Source organism: Eulemur rufifrons, chromosome 29, assembly GCF_041146395.1.
Source record: "Eulemur rufifrons isolate Redbay chromosome 29, OSU_ERuf_1, whole genome shotgun sequence".
Lineage (NCBI taxonomy): Eukaryota > Metazoa > Chordata > Mammalia > Primates > Lemuridae > Eulemur > Eulemur rufifrons.
In genome coordinates this window covers 63,964,344-63,976,744 of record NC_091011.1, presented here as the reverse complement: position 1 = coordinate 63,976,744, position 12,401 = coordinate 63,964,344, and the positions used below count along the sequence as shown (strand labels likewise).

The following is a 12,401-nucleotide window of genomic DNA, read 5'->3' as shown; positions in this document are numbered from 1 at the left end:
GTGACAGAGGCCGAGGGTGGCGCGGCGGCTCAGGTGAGGGGCCACCCAGTCCCCTGAGGCGCAGGCGGCTGGAGCCCATTAGCTGCCGCGACAGCAGCAGGGCGGGAGGGAGTCGGCCGGGAGGGGAAGGGGCGGGGGACGCAGGGAGGACTGCGGAGGAGGGGACAGGAGGACGCGAAGGAGAGCCGGGAGGGGCGAAAGCACGACGCGGGGAGGGGGGAGTGGAGAGGGCGGGAGCGGCGGGGGCGCGCGCCGGCGCGGGGCCAGCCTCGCTTCGCCAGGGTCGCGGGCGGACGCGCGCCGCAGTCCGAGCCTCAGACGCGCGGGCGCAGAGGGCAGCTCTGGGGCCGCCTGGCTGGGGCAGCCAGAGGCGACAGCTTCGTCAAGAACGAAGGACATCTGCGCTCCAGGGTCCAGGGCAGTCGCGCCGGGGCTGAGCGGTGGGCGCGGCGCGAGAACGTGAGTAGCTCTGTGCGCGTGTGGCGGTGACACTCTGTCCTGCTTGGGGGCGGCAGCTGGGGCGGAGGAGGACGCGGGAGGCTGCTGCGTTGTCACTGGGACACCGGCCGGGGTTCAGCGCTCTCCCGGGTAGCACGCCTGCGGCAGGGGCGAAGCAGATCGCCGACTCCCTTCTCCCCGGCAGGCCCCGGACACTGCTGGAGGGGCCGAACGGGAGGAGGGGGACGGGCGCCCGGGAGAGGGCACAGCTGAAATACAGCAGCGCCGGCACCCACCACCTCCTCCAGCCTGTGGCCAACTTCTGCATCCGCACCCGCGTCCCACGCTTTCCGGGAAGCCCTGCCTGGAGGTCTCCCTGTGGGCAGTTGGGCATGGAGAGGCTGCTGGGGCTCGGCACGGAGGCTTCCCGGGCACGGACACTTAGGGCGCAGGGTGTCACGCCACAGAGCCGGTGGGCGACGAGCTCAGGGGCCCGGCCGGGTGCGCACCGGCGTGTGCGTGTTCCGGTCCCCGCGGACACATCTGGGCGTGGGCTTTGTTCGGATGCGCTCACACCTGCGCGGATCGCCGAGTTCAGGGGGCGAGGCCGACTTTGCTCCTCCACTCTCGCTGCCCTGGAGAGGACACTCGGGGAATCATGAGGGGACGGGAGAGACACCGAGGACAGTGGGGTGGGGGCTTTTGCGGGGGCTTTGTTGGTCCTACAGGTGCGGGTCCCGGGGGTCCCAGCGCCCCGCCCAGCCTCGGAGTGCTGGGGCTTGCGGCGGCTGGCGCGCCGGGCTTGGAGTGACTGGAAAGATCCCCTCCCTGCCCAGGCTCCCAGCGGTGGGTTCTGGCAGCAGCGTCGCCCTGGGTTGCTGTGTTGAGCCAGGAGTGATTAGCCGCCCTGGAGCATCCATCTCGCAGGGAGCGCCATCTGCGCCGGGCGCCGCCCCCGGCCCCCTCTTCGCAGTGCGGGTGGGCGCTGCAGCATCCTGGTCCCCGGCGCTTCGCCGGCTCAGCCACTCCCGGCCCGCATCTGTCAGAGTGCAGAGGGGGACCAGAGTGTCGCGGGAGGGTGAGCCAGGGAGTTGTCATTTCTTCCAGAGCAGTGTACTTCGGGCAGCAAGCGCCCTGGGCCCGGGAGGCGGGTTAGCAGGCCGCTTCCTCCCCTCGGAATCGCCTGGCCCCCGGCCCCTGGCGGTGTCTTCTGTCCTCCGCACGGTTGAGGCGGCCCCTGCGCAGCGGCTGGCACTGAGGGAGGGCGCGGAGCGGTGGCGTCTCCTTCCCACCCCGCCTCTCTCCTGCGCTTTTCGCACCAGCAGCTTCAGCGCGAGGCTACACCTGGCGTAGAGCTGTCCTGAGAGGGAAGCCTTCTATTCCTTTCCTAGTCCCAGATGGTTAAGGCTCAGAAGTGAGGATCTGAGTGGCTGGGCCCTTCCTCGCCTGAGGCTCTTGCAGGAAGAAATGGAGCCAATAATGGGTTAGGAGGCTTTGGTTCTGCACCAGGAGCTCCCCCTGGGGTGGTCCTGGGAAGGAACACTGAATAGCCACTGAATACAAACCTAGGAGACTGGGCTGCTTGGGTTGGGACTGCTTTATGCTAACCATGCCCTGCTATTAAAATATTGTAACAATGGCTCATGAGTGAATGAGACCTTCCAGAGTGCTGAAATGGAGTTAGACAATTGGATACTTTCTACTTTAATACTAATGATAGACAACTGGTTTATGAGAGCTTCAGATATCCTGGGCTCTGTGCATGTTACATGTATCATCTCATTTAATTCCCACAACCACCACATTTTAAAAATTAGGGACACAGGCTTAGAGAGATCAAGTAACTTTCCCAAGGCCACTCAGCTAGGAAGTAGGGGAGCAGGATTAGTGTTTTGCCCCCGCGCTTTACCATCCAAAACTGAAAATGTGGCCTTTTGGAGACTCAGGGGAAGCCTAAAACCACCGAGTGTTCAAATCCAGGGACGTACCTTATAAGCCCATGACATTCAGGCCTCTGCAGACCTCAGAGTAGCAGGCAATATTGTAATTCAGAACCATATTGTGGAATAGCCTTTTATTTCTCTGTAATTCTTTTACATGTTCTATTATTCCGATTAGTTTTTAAGTACATAGTTGTTAACCCATTGCAGTCACTGAACTGTTTGTAATAATCAGAGCCAGCCCCCTATATGATTACAGAGAGATGTGCTTGGCATGTCATGATTTTTAAGAAAAAAAAATTTTTAATAAGGAAAAGTCACCCAACCCTGAATGTCTTTTGCAAACTGTTTTGACTGCAGAAGAGTTACTCCTCAAATTGGATGTTGAGTTTGAATAGGACCCTAGTATCCAATCTTAGGAAAGCATTCAATATCCTAAATATATAGAAACGTGTGGTACATTTATAAAGACGCTTCCTGTTAACCAGTAAAAATGAAGAATTTGAATGAAAATGAAATCATCTATTTTTGGAATAGCTTTTAGAATTATTATAATTAACTGATCAAATGGAAAAATGGATTCATTTTGCATTTTTAATCCTACTGACTCATGGTCTTCTTTCAACCTTCTTTCTTCTTTATTACAGGGAAGTTGCTAAACATTTCACATAACCCGTTGCATTTCAGAACAAGTGTAAGGGAGCTCAGGAAGGTCCCCCAGCCTGTGATACAGGGTGGTGATGTGGTTTTTGGGCTGGAAGCCAGTGCCCTTACACCACATCATTTTTTGTTATTGCTACAGTGGCAGTAAACGGAAAGCAAGTCATTTTTGGAAATGGTACTTCCTGTGAGGCCAAGACAACAATGGTGGTGATAATGCCTAAGTGCAAGTGCTTCAGAAATGTGAGAGGGCCCTAAGATTGGAGACACCTGGGCTGTAGAAAATTTCAGGAATCATTTCAAATAATACTTTCCTATATGTAGAGTTTTCCTTTTGTAATTGATTGAATATAAATAGACTCTGCAGATATTATATCGTGTACATACAAAGGAGTTATTGAATGGAACTCCACTAGAGGCTTTTCTGGTAAAGACATTCATTCATTCATTCATACATATTTACTGAGTGCATGGCCTACCCTTCCAGGCATTGGGAATACAGCGGTGAACAAAAGAGTTTCTGCCCTCGGGGAGATTAATTCTAATTTTATCATCCATTGCTACATACTTCCCCCCACACAGATTTTTTTTCACATATTATAGGTGTACAGCTTGATGAATTTGCATAAACGGAACATGCTGATGTAACTAGCTGTCAAATCAAGAAACAGTGTAATGCACGCCTGAGAGAGCCCCCTTGTGGCTCCTACCAGTCATTATTGGCACCAAAGGGTAACCACTGAGACACCAGGCTTTTTCCCTGATATTCTCACCTTATATCAGCAGCCTTTGCAGTCTCACCCCATTTTCAAAGAACAATTTCCATCTAAGAAACACCACAACCCATAGCAAATTTAACTGGAATACGAAGCTCCTAATATGTTCTTTTCTTGGAAGTTTTGTGTTTTGGATCCAAAGACCACTTTAGGTCAGTCTCCAACTGCTGAGATGATTGGTGCAGAGGAAGTGATTTGAAAATGATTGAAAATTATTAAATACATTCAGATGTTCTTTTCATTTTAAATTTTATGCTTTCCCATGTGAAGGAGCCCTGAACCTTCCTGGCAGGTCAGGACAGAGGAGAGACCTAGATGCTAGGGGCAATAATCCAGTGGCTTATTTAATTTAACTCTTTATCTGCCTTGGCAAATGAAAAGCCCCCTTTGGTTAAAGAAGGCCTCCATTGGCATCATAATCTGAAGTTTCCTCCCCTTCCCCTAGATTTATTGAGGTATAATTGACAAATAAAAAATTATATATATTTAAGATGTATAATGTGATGTTTTGATATATGTATACATTGTGAAATGATTACCACAAACTAATTAACATATCCATCACTTCACAGTGTTACCTTTTGTGTGTATGTGTGGTGAGAACATTTAAGATCTATCTTAGCAAATTTCAAGGATACAATATGTTAGTTTTAACTATAGTCACCGTGCTGTACATTAGACGGCCAGAATTTATTCATCCTCCCTAACTGAAACTTTGTACCCCGTGACCAACATCTCCTCGTTTCCCTCTCCCTCCTAGCCCATGGCCATACCATTCTACTTGCTTCATATACCAGTTTGACTAAAGTATCTTGAGAACAGGAAAATGTACCTCAATGAATTGATGAATGCTTATTTTCCCTCCCAAAATGTGGAGGAGAGGGCAACATGAGGGTGAAAAGTATGGGAATGGTTCTGCCTCCAGCTTTGGCAACTGTAAATCCTTCATTATCAGGTTGTCTTTAAATGAGGGAATAAGTGCAATATGGTTATTTAAAATGTGATATTTTTGCTAAAGTACTTTTTATTGTGGTAAAATATATATAACATAAGATATACTATTTTAATCATTTTGTAGCATATAGTTCAGTGACATTAAGTACATTTACATTGTGTGCAAACATTGCTGCTATCCATCTCCAGATCTTTTTCATCTTCCCAAACTGAAACTCTGTGCCCATTAAACAGTAACTCCTGTTTCCTCGGGCCCCAGCCCCTGGCAGCCATCATTCTACTTTCTGTCTCTATGAATTTGACCATACCAAGTACCTTATCTGAATGGAATCATACGGTATTTGTCATTTCGTGACTGGCTTATTTCACTTAGCAAAATGTCTTCAAGATTTATCTATGTGTCAGAATTTCCATCCTTTTTAAAGGTGCATAGTATTTCATTGTATGTATATGCCACACTTTCCTTATCCATTCATCTGTCATGTACACTTGAGTTACTTTCACCTTTGGGCTATTGTGAATGATGCTGCTATGAACATCCGTGTACAAATATCTGTCTAAGTCACTGCTTCCAGTTCTTTTGGGTTCATACCCAGAAGTGAGACAGCTGGATCATATGGTAGGTCTATTTTAATTTTTTTTCAGAAAGCACCATACTGTTTTCTGTAACAGTTACAACATTTTACATTCCCACCAAAAGTGCACAAGGGTTCCAAATTCTCCACATCTTGGCCAAAACTTGTTATTAGTATTTTCTGTTTTCTTGTTAGTAGTCAGACTAATGGGTGTGAAGTGCTGTTGCTGTTACCTTTTAAAGTTATAAATTATTGGCTGGGTGTGGTGGCTCATGCCTGTAATCCTAGCACTCTGGGAGGCTGAGGCGGGCGGGTTGTTTGAGCTCAGGAGTTTGAGACCAGCCTGAGCAACAGCGAGACCCCGTCTCTACTAAAAATAGAAAGAAATTATATGGACAGCTAAAAATATATATAGAAAAATTAGCCAGGCATGGTGGCGCATGCCTGTAGTCCCAGCTACTCGGGAGGCTGAGGCAGGAGGATCGCTTAAATCCAGGAGTTTGAGGTTGCTGTGAGCTAGGCTGACACCATGGCACTCACTCTAGCCCAGGCAACAGAGTGAGACTCTGTCTCAAAAAAAAAAAAAAAAAAAAATATATATATATATATATATAAAGCTATAAATTATTATCTATGTGTTATGAACAAATCATTTATAATATTTCCTAACCTTACTGATTTAATATTTATTAATAAGGAGGTGTATGGTTTCCAACAGATACTGATTGACCACATACCTTGTGCAAAGCACGAAATAGATGTTATGGAGCTTGTGTGTTGTAGTCCAGGGTAAGCCAGCATTGGTGACATACCATCTTGTTATTTTGCTAAGATGTTGAATTAGAGTGTCTATGTCTATAATGCACTTGTGCTAGATGATTTTCCTATGAGGGTAGGTTAAATTAGTATGCTTTTGTTTCATTGCCAAAAAATGACATTGTTATTTTAATCCAGACCAAGAGCAAATTTGCCTCATATCTGAAAATAGATAGGAATATCCTTATACTGAAGGTTTAGGGATGTGCTGGAGTTGTAAATTACAGTTCTGTATTGGGCATTTCTTCCCACCATTGAATCTTCAAACATGACAGCATAAACCCTCACCACCCAATTATAATTGCTTAGCTGAGCTAATAAAAAAGATGTGGTGTCAACTTAATTGACCTATTTTACTGGCCTACAAGATTGGAATTTCAAATTAGAAAAAGGTAATTTTTAACAGTCTGATGGAGGGTTTCCCTCAAGTGACTAAAAAGCCAGTGAATATAAGCAATGCCAGTGGTAAAGGGAAGAAATTTACAACCACTAATGCTCTTCCACTGCACATGCTGTCCAAATGCTTATTCAGTTTAAACACAAAAATGACAAATCTTACCTTGTATTGCAGGCTCCCTGATTTCCTTCCATATTGCCCTGTACTTTGTTTAGTTCACATGAGAATGAAAATGATTATTACTGTCAGACAAAAATGATCCTCTTAAGATCCTTATTATTAAATAATGGTGAGAAAGGCTGAAAACAATATTTTGAATATATATATATTTACATATAGATCTTTCAATTTTATGATGTGCATGATGTATTGATTCAAAACCCACTGTAACCAGAAAAATCTATTCCCAGGGCAATCTGAGGGAATCCTGTAGGAGGTCTTCCACTGGGTAATATGCAATGAATTTGATTTATCTTTCTCAAGTGGGCTGAGAGCATTCAAAAAATTCAGTATGTGTATTCAGCGTGTAGTGATCTTTTCTCCAAATTTCAACTTTAAAGCTAATTTCATTCCACTTTTAGATGCCCTTGGCATTTGAATGGCATGATTTACAGCATGCATTTTGGGGGCACATTACAAACTCACGTTAAACACCATTAACAGATTCTCTCTCAAGGCAAACGGAAAGGAAAAGTACCATTAATTATGCCTTAAGGTAAGAATGGCCTGTCGAAAAAGTTTCATCCTGGAGTTTTTTGGTTCTTTGAGGAAGGATGGCTTGCGAGCGAGTCCGCTGCTGCTTTCCAAAGCCTGGTGCGCCTTTTCAGTCCCTTACCTCAATAGAGAGCTGAAAGGACAAAAGTGAACAAAGGAGGCCTGTTTTGCCTGCCCCACTTGCTGGGCTGTTGTCTTGGCCCTTTTCAGTGAAGGAGGGGGGGAGCTGGGTCAAAGTTGAAGAACACTGAAAAGGAATTCAAGCTTCATGTCGAAATTTGAATTATAGCTTCAGTTTGAGTGCCGAGTAGATTAGTTTGAATTGAAATTTTTGAATCTGTGGAAGCTTAAGTGACAGATGGTGTTGGAACAACGTCCATAGAGCTGGATGGCATACCCGAAATGTTGAGTGCCCAAGCGAGGCACTCGGTAAACATCTAGTTAACTGACAAAAGTTTTAAAACTGTAGGAAGTGCAGTTTGCTGCTGTACCATTAAGACATCGGACTGTGTGAATTAAGGGGAAGCTCCTGTGCCTGGCACACACTCATGCACTTGTCCCCCCTAATTGCATTGCAAATATTCTTCTGACTGTTCCACGGCCGTTTCCTCTATTATCTATTTGAACAAATGCAGAAATACCCAACCAGCTTCTCTTGTAAAATTGCATTACAGAGTTTTAGTATTGTCCACAGATTGTTTTGATATGTGACAAGATAAATCTGTCCTACATACTAACAATGTTATATGAGTATATTCATGGAGAGTGGATTTCTGCTTTCTGCTGCCAGTGGGAGTCCATCAGTCTAATATTTGCTCTTGAAGTTTTTAATATGGCACCCCGTCTTCCACTCATTTTGGGGGACAACATCTGATTTAAAACATTTCAGTAGGAGAGTTAGTTTTGTGTATAACTAGAACACTAAAACAGGTACTGGGAAATAGAGATTACTAGGATGTAAGTGAAATAAAAAACAATTTGGGGTAATTTGAAACTCTCCCTGGTGTTCCATAAAACCACAACTGAAAATTGAAAAATTGTAGTATTTGAAAACTAAAAAATTGAAAGTTGAAAAACTATCAAATTTTGCTTTGTCATCTTTGACCAATTAAATGACTTGATGACATAGTCTTTTGTTCTGATGTTGTTAGCATGATGGTTAAAAGCCATTTTTAAATATATATTTAATATATTCAAATGAATATTTCTACTTTTAGGGAAACAGCATTGGCATGACAATCATATGAACAGAAAAGTAAAGTGAAAATTGAGAGATAATTACTACTGTAATATAAACAAAGGTCATTTACTTCAGAATTTATTATATTAACTTATATGATGTGTTGTATTTTACATAAATAATTATATATACTTTGTATGTCTCACACATTTTAAGGTAAGTTGCATTTTTATAGATGGATTGGGGTTTTTAAAACTCCATGGCTATATATATGTTTCTAGTAACAGTTACCATGATGGAAAATTATGGTGGAAGGTAAATATATATCAAGTGTTTATTGCTGTCCTAAGATTATGAAGAGATTCATTAAACAGCGAGAGGGAGTGAGTTCATGGTGAGATTCATTTGCTGGGAGTAGAAATGGAGGATGGAGATGAGACAGTGTGAAGGATTCAGACAGAGGGAAGGCTCAGGTGGGTCAGGAAAATCGTAACATCCTGGAGAAGTGTCCTGTGGCAGATGGAGTGAGGGAAATTTTAAATAATGAGGAGAGAGTAAAGAACAGAGCACTAGGACAGTAAGAACTTAAAATCTGAAAGAAAGAGAAAGGGAAGAGAATAAAAATTTTTATGGTGATTGCCTAGCTAATGGAGAAGAGTCAAGAGATATTTTATTGTGGTACTTTGGGTCACTGAAGTAACTTAATAGCATAAAATAGAAATAACTTATAAAATCACCCTACAAAATGAAATACGATAATACATTTACTTTTAAAAGACATGTATTGAGAAGAATTTACTAAGAAGTCAAAGCTAAGGTTATTTCAGTGAAATATAGTTAAATTCTTAGCCAGAGCAGCTCTTTTTTCCAACTATTTTGTTCCTTTATATACAGGTGGCCTCAGTTTGAGAAAGTTAGATAATATAAAAATGTGAACTTGGCAAACCCATTTGGGGTGACTATTCATGTCAAACAGAATTCTTCGCTTTGCACAAGGACTATATGATGACTGAGCTTCTGTAATGTATTAAAGCTGAATTCAGGAGCATTTTTTAAAAAAATATCTAAGTAATCAGTTTATTCAGTCTACAGAAAGAGCACAGCATAAAAGATACCAAGTGAAACCAAAGCAAATAAGGCTAAATAAAAGTAAAGTGGACAGGTGGTAAATGAAGAAAAGTATCCCAATTGTATGAAAATATTTGATATTTGCTCTAGATAACATTGAGAGGCCAAGTGCTGCATGATAACTAAATAGTCATCCAGGCATTTTGGGCCTTGCTCATAATAGGATTCTGTCAGCTTTCCCCACATCTCTGACCTTAGAAACCTAGTGCTTGCTCTGTTCCATGAGGATCCTGGGCTGCTTTTCTCATTATGCATGGTATGTAGGTGAGAGCCGCCATATTTGATAAATGAGTTAATGCAAGAATGAATGACTGAATACATGAATATTGAAAAATGTCAGAATGTCAGGTAGGTCTTCGTTGCAGAAAATGGTGGGATTTTGTTCTTGGCCCTGGTTTGAAGACAAAGTCTAGACCATGGGAAATCAAACATTCATAATTTCATGCCTGAATTCTGTAGATTGTAATTTGCTTGCTGGTTCTAAATTAGGCACTTGAGCAGGCAGGTGAAATCATTCAATCCAGAAGGGTACCATTTTTTTTAAATTGCTGCTGTGGTGCCATAAATGACATCTTTGTGACCCAGAAGAATTCCTCTATAATTTTCTACCTTTGCTCATGGCAGATGATCCCAGATTTGCACACGGCTTTCCTTTACCTGTACTGTCTGAACCTGGTGCTTGTCATTTCCCTCCAGAGGTCTCTGCGTGGCTGCACACTGACTGAGTTAAGCACATTTGAAATTGCTTTCTAACCTCTGAATTGGAAGAAATCATAAGCGAGGCACACAGGACTGAAATGAAAAGTGAAAAGGCTGGCCTGTGAAGCAGATCAGAAGTACTCATGCTGCAGCTTTAAGCTTTAGTAATGGAATTTTCTCCCCTCTTTGGTTGGCCATTAAGTGCTCCTATCTGTTGTTTTCTTTATATTCCAAGATGTGAGTTGACTTAGTTACAGCAGGGCCTTTCCCAGCTAGTTAGTGGGCTTTAGGGGTTGGGTTCAAGGTAGTGAGACTCCTAGAGTGAAAAATTACATGAAATCTTTGATTAAATTTTTAGCTACTGCATGGCTTTGGAAAAGTTACTTAAGTTTTTTTTTTTTTTTTCCTTTAGCTAGAGAAGGGAACTAAAACACAAAAACTTTCTCATTACCTAACCCTACCCCATAAGGGTATGTAACTATAACAAATGATAAAAATGAAAGTGCCAAGAGAAGGTGACATAAATCTAAGTTGTTATTAGGTAGAATGCACGTGTCACTTTTTTCACCATAGCATTCTGGCAAAATGTGCTTCAGGGATATGTACATATCGTATGTCTTTAACAATATCTGTATCTACCTGATTTTGAATAAATGAAATGGTCTCACACTGCAGTCTGAGAGATTGATACCCTTATTGATGCTAGATAATGGGACTGTTTTCAAACCACAAACCATAGTCTTAACTTCCAACAAATGATATATATGTGAAAGTCATATTGAGTCAATTTGATAAAATAAGGGTGTAAATTCAGCAAATACTTTTTTTCAGTGGCATTCAATGTCAGTAATAGTCTTTTGAAATCTAATTGTGTTTTATTTCAAGCCATAACTCCATTCATATTTTTCAAGAGGACAGTCAGCAATTTTTTGTGTCGGCCATGACTAGCAACCCTGCAAACCAATAAAGCATGAAACCATTTTAATATATTAAATTCATCCAGCTTACAAACTGCACATACTTAGAAGTTCGATATAAAAAGAAATGCATGCAGTGCGGCTTGTGAGCAGGTTTGTATATAAAATTGAGGTACTTTGCACCTTTTATTTTATTTATTTTGCTCCTCTGCACTTTAGAGAAGAGATAGGTACTTAAAATAGTAGTTGTCAACGACATGGATGTAGACACAGAGCTTTAGAAAATGGGAATATGTTATGGGTTGAATTGTGTCTCCCAAAATTCATGTTGAAGTCCAAACCCCCAGTATCTGAGTACCTTATAGGGTCTTTACAGTTAGAATGAGGTAATTAGGGTGGGCCCTAATCCAGTATAACTAATGTTGTTATGAAAAGAGGATATTTAGAGATAGAGTGGTCGAAGGCCATGTGAAAAAGAAGGCAAAGATCTGCAGGCCAAGGAAGGCCAGGGGTTGCCAGTAGGCTACCAGAAGCCAGAAGAGACAGAACGGATTCTCCCCCACAGGCCTCAGGAGGAACTGACACTTCCCACACCTTGATCTTTGACTGTTAGCCTCCAGCACTGTAAGATGATAAATTTCTGTTGTGTAAGTCACCTAGTTTGTGGTACTATGTTACAGCAGCCCTAGCAAACTAATACAGAAACGAATACAGTTCACCTGTTCCTAAACCTATCTTTTACAAAAAAAGAGTGAAAATACAGCTTCCCCACATCTCTGTGTCTGTATCTCTATCTCTGTCTTCACCTCTGCAGTCATCCTTAGGTATCCAAGGGGGATTGGTTCTAGGAGCCCCCCATATTGCCCCTCCTCCAGGATACCAAAATTCAAGGATGCTCAAGTTCCTGATATAAAATGGTGTAGTATTTTCACATAACCTATATACATCCTCTGGTACACTTTAAATCATCTCTAGATTACTTATGATACCTATTCTGATGTAAATAGTTGTTAAAATGTATTTTTATTTGTATTATTTTTTATTGTTGCATTTTTTAAAAATTTTAATTTATTTAAGAATATTATGGGGCTACAAATGTTTTGGTTACATAAATTGCTTTGGTACCGTTTGAGTCAAGATTATAAGTGTGCCCATCCCCCAGATAGTGTGCATTGTACCTGTTATGTGTGAATTTACCCATTGCCTC

At 42.6% G+C, this 12,401-nt stretch overlaps 1 protein-coding gene across 42 annotated transcripts in view; it reads left to right on the top strand.

Moving 5' to 3' along the window:
• Positions 1-265: 265 nt before the first annotated feature.
• Positions 266-12,401, top strand: part of NRCAM (neuronal cell adhesion molecule) — a 264,004-nt gene continuing 251,868 nt past the window's right edge. For all 42 annotated transcript variants that reach the window (XR_011231790.1, XR_011231789.1, XR_011231788.1 and 39 more), the window contains exon 1: positions 266-459. The gene's annotated coding sequence lies outside the window, so the exon portion shown is untranslated. The remainder of the gene's footprint in view (positions 460-12,401) is intronic.